Source organism: Elephantulus edwardii, unplaced genomic scaffold, assembly GCF_000299155.1.
Source record: "Elephantulus edwardii isolate Elephantulus edwardi_28Jun2011 unplaced genomic scaffold, EleEdw1.0 scaffold00109, whole genome shotgun sequence".
Lineage (NCBI taxonomy): Eukaryota > Metazoa > Chordata > Mammalia > Macroscelidea > Macroscelididae > Elephantulus > Elephantulus edwardii.
Genome location: NW_006399859.1, coordinates 1902867 through 1910476, shown reverse-complemented (window position 1 = coordinate 1910476; position 7610 = coordinate 1902867). Strand labels below are relative to the sequence as shown.

Genomic DNA, 7610 nt, shown 5'->3' with positions numbered 1-7610 from the left:
TCCATCTTATTCTGCAGAACAGCTAGCTTGTTGGTTTGAACCCTGTGACTTTGGGTTGGCAGCACAAAACCTAAATAGATAAACTTTAAAAAGAACAAAGTTATGTCAAAGCAATAAAATCTCAATATCTTAATATGCCTCTGTTAAGTTTTCATTTGGCCTACAGATAAATTATGTAAATTATGTGCCAAGTGGCATGCAATATCACCATGTTCAAGGTTCTCTTGTCTTTACAATAAATGTAGTTTTAGTCTATTACTATTTTCCACAATTGATAATAGTAAAAAAAGATATTTAGTAGTTAAGGTGACTGACCAAGGACACATATAACTAGTAGATTGTGGATCTGATCTTCAAATATGAATGGATGAAAAGGGTTGGAAATTTCAGAAATAGTAGCCTGGATGTTATTTTCAGTTTTGAATGTATTTGAATTAAACTTTCTTTTATCTTTTTTTTTTTAAGGCTTTTTTCCCCTTCAGTTTATTGCATGAAGGAGTTACACTAGTCCATGTTAAAAGTGGACCCTAAATGGTTACATTATACAAGCTGTGAGGTTTTAAACTTGTGACGAGGGACAGAAGGGAAATTTTCTCCTTATTGCAAGCAAAGCCTCACTTATGTGTCAGCGAGCTACAAGCACTTAAAACCCAGCTGGTCATCCTTAGCCAGTCCAGTCTCTACAAGGAACTGGCGTATGTTCTTGTGCTGATCATCTTGTAGCTGAATTACTTCTCCGTATTCTGGAAGCATGATTACTGTACCATTGCAGGCAAATTTCTTTTTAAATGCCTTCACTAGTTTCTTTTTACCATAATCATCAGCACTCCCTTGGACAATTTTAAGAGTCTTCCTGCCGATTCTCTGCTGAATTCTTACATGGGTATAATCCTCAATCTCAGCAGAAAGCAGGTCATCACCCTTACTTGCATCAGCAAAGAGGTAGAAAGAGTGGAGATTCTGAATAGTGGACATAAGATAGGATTCCTTTTCCTCAGTGGTGGCGGTGAGAGGGGAAGGCAGACAAGGAGCACAGAGCTTCATGTTGGGAAGTGAGAACACTGCAGGGGCAGGCAGCTGAGTCCTTGGCTGTGCCTCAGTGACTGGGGCTGAATTAAGTTTTCTGGTACTTGCATATGAAATTTAAATAATAGAATCTGATATTGTCTGTCAACTGCTGATCCAAACAAATGTCAGAATAGTCTGTCAATGAACAAAGCTAAATTTAATAAATTATTAAAGTATACACTTTCCCTGGATTAAGAACATCTAATTTAAGGGCAACACTTATCAGTTAATGTTATGTAAATGTACCCTCACTTCATAACTATAGAACCAACTCGATTAACAGCAGATTCTTTATAATAAACTCTTTAACTTACAGCATATTTAGCTATCCTTGCATTAGCCCAAGCCAAACCTACACTCACTCCTCAGTTAACTCTGAGTCATATGAGAAACCTCCCTTGTGTTTCCAATGTTGTAAATCTTCATGGAAGAAGTCTGCTATTTCCGTCCATTGGGTACCTAGAAGGTTCCAATCATACATCTTTATGTTAGTAGCAGAAGCAACACACTCCACCACTAAGGCTCCTTTTGTTGTTGTTGCTGCTGCTGTTATGTGCCATTGAGTCCTATGTGACTCACAGTGACCCTATATGTACAATAGCCCTGAATCCTGTTCTATCTTGTGCCAATTTTACTGTCTCTGAAACACCTACTCTCATTGCCCCAGTCTTTGAGTCATTCCATCTCATTGAGGGTCTTCCTCACTTGCTCTGTCACTCCAACCTCCCAAACGTTATGTCCCTCTCTAAGGATTGGTCCCTCCTTTCAACATGTCCAAAGTATGTCAGATGGAGCTTCAGAATCATTGACTCCAAGGAACAGCCTGGTTTCACCCTCTCTACGAGGAACCTGTTTGTTCTCCTAGCAGTCCATGGTGTATTCAATACTCTTCTACAGCACCACAGTTCAAACGTATCAATTCTCCTGCTATAATCCCTAGTCATTGTCCAGGTTTCTGACACATAGCAAGTAATTATGAAGACTATGGCCTGGTTAAGGCACACCTTATTTAAGTCTCCAGATTGACATTGTTGTACTCTAGATTTTCCCAATGAAATTCTATTTTGATTTCCTGGTTGCTGGTACCAAGACTGTTGATTGTGAAACCAAGCAAACTAAAGCTGTTAACAATCTCAATCTCTTCACCATCTATTATGATGCTACCAATTGGCCCAGTGGTGAGAATCTTTGTTTTCTTAGTGTTGAGCTTCAATTCATATTGAAGGTTGATTTCTTGGCTTTCTGCTGTAAATGGCTCAGGCACTCCTCAGATTCAGGAACCAAGGCTGTGTCATCTGCGTAACGCAGACTGTTGATGAATCTTCCTCCAATCTTGATGCCACATTCCTTCTCATAGATTCCAGCCTCCCAGATGATGTGTTCTGCACATAGATTGAAAAAGTATGGAGATAGGACGCAACCTTGGTGTACACCCTTTCCAATTTTGAACCACACAGTATTTCCTTGCTCTATTCTGATGACTGCCTCCTAGTCTATGTATAGTTTACACATAAGCACAATGTAGGACTAAATAAAAACTCTGGTTCTAAGTTACTTATACATTCTTACAGACCCTGGAACTGATCTCGTTTATAATCCAGGGATTGTCTATAATGGATACTACCTTGATGGACATGTGTCATATCTAAAAACGAATGAGCAGTTGGAGATATTTATATGTTCAAGTGGTTTAAATAAAATAGTTTAAGGTAGATAATTTACTAGGGCTAAGAGAAATTTATGACATAATCCTTTAGTATCGGTGACACAGCAAAGTGAGAGTCTTGAAGGAGTCCCGATAAGTGAACTGTTGACCTTGCAAACTTTTTGTAATGTTGAGAAGCTCATGGTCCTCTGAGAAGCATTTGCTCAGATGACAGATGAGCAAACTTTCTGTTTGGATAAAGACGTTTTCAGGAGTATTTAGATGCAAAGAGAAAAGTTTGTACTGCTTTCTTTTTTTTTTTCTTCCTGAACAATCATTTCCTCGAATAAATAAGTCAGGTTGGCCTCAGTGATCAGTTGTCATATTTATGCTGCCACATAGGTGTATCTTATTAAGGTGTATGCTGTTGTTGTGTACCACGGAGTCAGAACCGACCCATAGCTGACCCTCCGGCAGGTTTAAGAGACAGTAAATGGCACAGGATTTTTTTGTAATGTAATTTTTTGTGATGTAATTTAGGTAAGAAGGTAAAGGGAGAAAAGCAAAAAAGGTAGATTTAAAAAGAGTTAAAAATATTAAGAAGTGATGTTGTTTTGATGGAATAGAGTATATTGACAATTAACTAAGAAAGGGGGCTTATGTCAGATGGTAGCAAAACAGGAATCAGAATTTTGTCACCAAGAGTGAGTCATTGAAAATTACCACAAACTTTCTCCTTGGGATTTTCTCTTTTGATATTTTCACTAATGAGCAATTCTTGATGTTTATGTTGTGACATTACAGATTATAAAATGAGATATTTGTTACCTCAAACTTCCTTGAGAATTCATGTCTTGAGTACTTTAAAGCCAACACAGGAAAATTGACTGGAAAAGGAAAAACTATGGTTTGTAAAGAATTATAGCAGGAGAGAGACTGAAGATCTTGGCTTTCCATCTCTGAATGGATTCTAAAAGTGAAAAAATATTGTTGTGAAACTGAGAAAAAGGAATTCCAAAGTTTGACTCAACATTAGTTAAATAATATTATTGATAGCAGTTCTCATGATAAAGATATCTGATAGTGACCAATGTCATGACCCCCTGCCTTTATTTTAAGTCTGATGAAAAGCAAGGAAAAAAATAATAATCTGTAAATCATGCACTTCAAATTTTCAAAAATTTATGTTATAATACCCTTAATAACTACAGCTTTGGAGAAGTTTTTGAACCCTTATCTTCAGTTTTCTTCTTCAAATTGAAGGAAAAGATGTGTTCTGAAAATTAAATACAAGAAAACAAAAAGACTAACAGTTCAGTACAAAATTAGAGACTATTAAAGATTATTTTCTTTTCCCTTGTGTGTGTGTCTTTTTCTCTAAGCAGATCTTTATGAAAATATGCACTATGGAAATAAAATGAAATTGTACTAGTCAATTTGTGATGAAGTTAATAGTTGACTCCACAGTCTTCCACGCTAATACTTCTCATGACCATGTGTTTGAATCCACTCTCAGAATTTTCATTTGTAGCCATAACATTGTGAAGGTTCACAATTTTAGGATTATTTCTTCCAGGAAGATTTGCCCTTGAATCAAAGCTTTTTTCCTAAAAGGAAAGAGTTGTGATTTGATATTCGACCACTGAACAGAGGAAGCCCACCATGTAAATACTTTACGGAGGTAACTACTACACTCTATATTGTTGTGAAGAGTTTGGCAGCGTAGATCAAGGGACTAGACAGTGAAGTAAGTGCTATGTTAAAGAGGCTATGCTCCTTTCCATAGGCAATATCCATGTGCCATAACCTTATGAAAACTCAAATTCTTCACTTATTAATGGAAGACTTCACAAAGCTGTCATCAAGACTATACGAGATAATGCTGAGTAAAATACTTGGATGTTTCTAAAAAGTTATGTAAATGTAAATCTGAATATACTCATTCCTTACTTATCAACATGGGTAAGTTCTAAAGACCAGGTCATTATATGAAGGTCTGCATTATAAAAAAATGGAAGATAACAGTATTAAATCACAAAAATTGATAATAATTATATCATTATACAACTGGCAAAAATAGTGCTATTCACAAAAGCAGAGAGATGGAAACAATTCAAGTGTCCATCAATAAATGAATGGGTAGACACACTGTAGTACATTTACACCCTAGAGTACTACACAGCATCTAAAAACAAGAACTAATGAACCCCCATACAACATGGATGATAAAATCATAAAGAGTGAAATAAGTTAGTCACAAAAAAGAGAAATATTGTATAAGATCACTTTCTGAAAACTCAGGAAAGGTTCACACAAAAAGATAATTTAGTATTGTTAACAGGGTGGGGAAAGAGAGGAAGAAAATTAATGGATAGACAAGGAACATTTTCTTGGAATGAGTGAAAGGAAGGACAAGGTGGAATGAATGAATGAATGATCAGACATTGTATATATTGTAATTTATGAATGATTGACTAACAAAAAGAATATGCTGTAAAGTTTTCCACAAAAATTAAAGTAACAAAAAAAAGCAAAATGCGTTATTGCATAAATATCAAACCACCTCATGACATAATGACCAAACCATTGTGAATGACCCAGCCAGGCTGACACATAACCTCACCTGGAAGAGCAGCATTAATCTAATGCTGATATTCTAGAAGTTCACTACTGCCCCATGTACACCATTACTACTTTACATAGTTGCATAGTATTGTTTTACTATTATCTTTCATGTAAAATTCTACATAATGAAATAGTCAATAATTGAGGAATTGGTATCATTTTTTCCCCTCCAAATCATTACCTTCTAGAGTACAAAGATGTGAGATGAAAGCAATTAGGCAACAGCAATTAGGTCAGGCCTGTGGCTGACCTCAGAGAAGGTCACTGTAGTCCTCCGTGCTTAGGCAGGATTAACTATCAAAAAAGAAGTAAGAATGCCATGCAATATCTTCTGTTGTCATATGCACCTTACAGAAGACTGCAACAGTGGAAGGAATCAAATATTAAAGAAGCACTTTCTATTGTTTTGTGTTTCATAATCTATACTGGAGAAGGAAAAATTTAAATCCTGCTTTCTTTGAGAAGACATTTCATTGCATAGCGTATCTTCACTCAGCACATATTCTGTGTTGTTTGTGTTAGGTGTTGTCAAGGTGAGAATGACTCATGGTGACCCTATGAACAACAGATCTGAACTGTGTTCTAGCCTATGCCAACCTCAAAATCACTGATACAGTATAGTCCATTGCTGCACTCATTGTGTTAACCCACCTAGCACACATATTGTATACAGATGTTGTGTACCAGCAGGTTAATTATTATTTAGGGACAGCCATGCTAGGCATTTAATACAGTATTAGTAAATAATTATTTAATTCTTAAAAACATTGTTGGTGGTGATGGTGCCATTGAGTCAGCAATAACTCACAGTGACCCAATAAACAGCATCAGAACCTTCCCTTAGTCTGTGCCACCTTCATGACCTCTGGTACACCCAAGCTCATTGCTGTAGTCATGTGTCAATCCATTTTGTTGAGAGTTTTTCTTTTTTCACTAATCTTCTACTTTTCCTAGTATGAGAAATTAAAAAAAAATCATTAGTTGACATTTATAAGGTTTGTATTGATGTACCTTTTTTTTTAATGTGTGGTGTCAGGAATCTGAGCCTTGGAGACAAGAAATGACTTAGCTAAGGTAGGTGTTTGCACATTTAGGAGTTTTAACAATTGAGGTTCAAATGTGGTGTGATTGTTTAGGCTCTGTTGTGTCAATTGAAGTCATAGTGACCCTATGTGCAACATCTAATCAAACCGAGCCCGCACCCTCCTTGCAATTCCTGTCCTCCCTAAGCAGGGATTGTACCTAAATTGTTGCAGTCGCCACGTCAGTCCATCTCACTGAGGTTCAAATGTAAGTCTGCACAATTCTAGAGGTTGAATCTTCAAACACTGTGCTCTATCAACCCAGAACTGAGTCTCTAGAAGTCTCTCCTTTTCTTTAGTCGATGTAATGAAATCCCATTAAGTTTTATAAAAACAGATACAGATGAAATTTAATTCACTTCAATGTATAAAATGAACTTGCTTCACCCTGCCATTGAGGGATAAGGATTGTGATGAAGATAGGATAAACAGACACTTGAATGTTACTGTCCATAAAGTTTGTAAGAATGTTTATGTCATTTAAGTGCTGGACAATCAGAATTCAAACACTCTGCGTTCTCTCTCTCTCTCTATATATATGTATGTGTATATATATATATGAATGTTGGTGTTAGCCATCAGATGTTCAGAGAGGTTTTTTGGTGCTTCACAGATCCTTTTCTCAGATAGTCTAGATATATTTCTTGCAGTAATAATTAGGTAAATGTGTTTTAAAATATCCTTTAGAATTTAAAAAAGTTACATTCCGCTATCTCAAATTACAGGCAATGTAATTTCGAATAAGACTTTATCTTACTTGAATCCACAGCAGTAAGGAGATCAGGAAACATATTTAACTGGGAATGTCTACAGTCAGGTACTTCTCCAAATCCAAATTATTGAGGAGCAATGCCTGTTTCAGACCATGGTCTTTTCAGTCACTTGTTACGCTGCTGTGAGATGGACAATGATTAAGGATGACAGAAGGATTGATTCACTTGAATTGTGGTATTAGGGAAGAGTACTGAACATTCCTTGGACTGTCAAAAGAATGATGGACAGTTATGTGTTGGAGAAGGTGCATGCAGAGGGTTCCTTGGAGGCAAAGATGATAAAGCTTCATTTCACATACTTAGAGCATGTTGATAGAAGAGGCTCTTCCTTGTGGAGGGACATCATGCCTGGAAAGATGGAGGAGTGAGGAAAGAGAGGAAAAATCTCAGCCAGATGGATTGACACAGTGACTGCCA

At 36.6% G+C, this 7610-nt stretch overlaps 1 pseudogene; it reads right to left on the bottom strand.

Moving 5' to 3' along the window:
• Window positions 1-633: 633 nt before the first annotated feature.
• LOC102856343 lies at window positions 634-1044 on the bottom strand (annotated as a pseudogene).
• Window positions 1045-7610: the final 6566 nt, after the last annotated feature.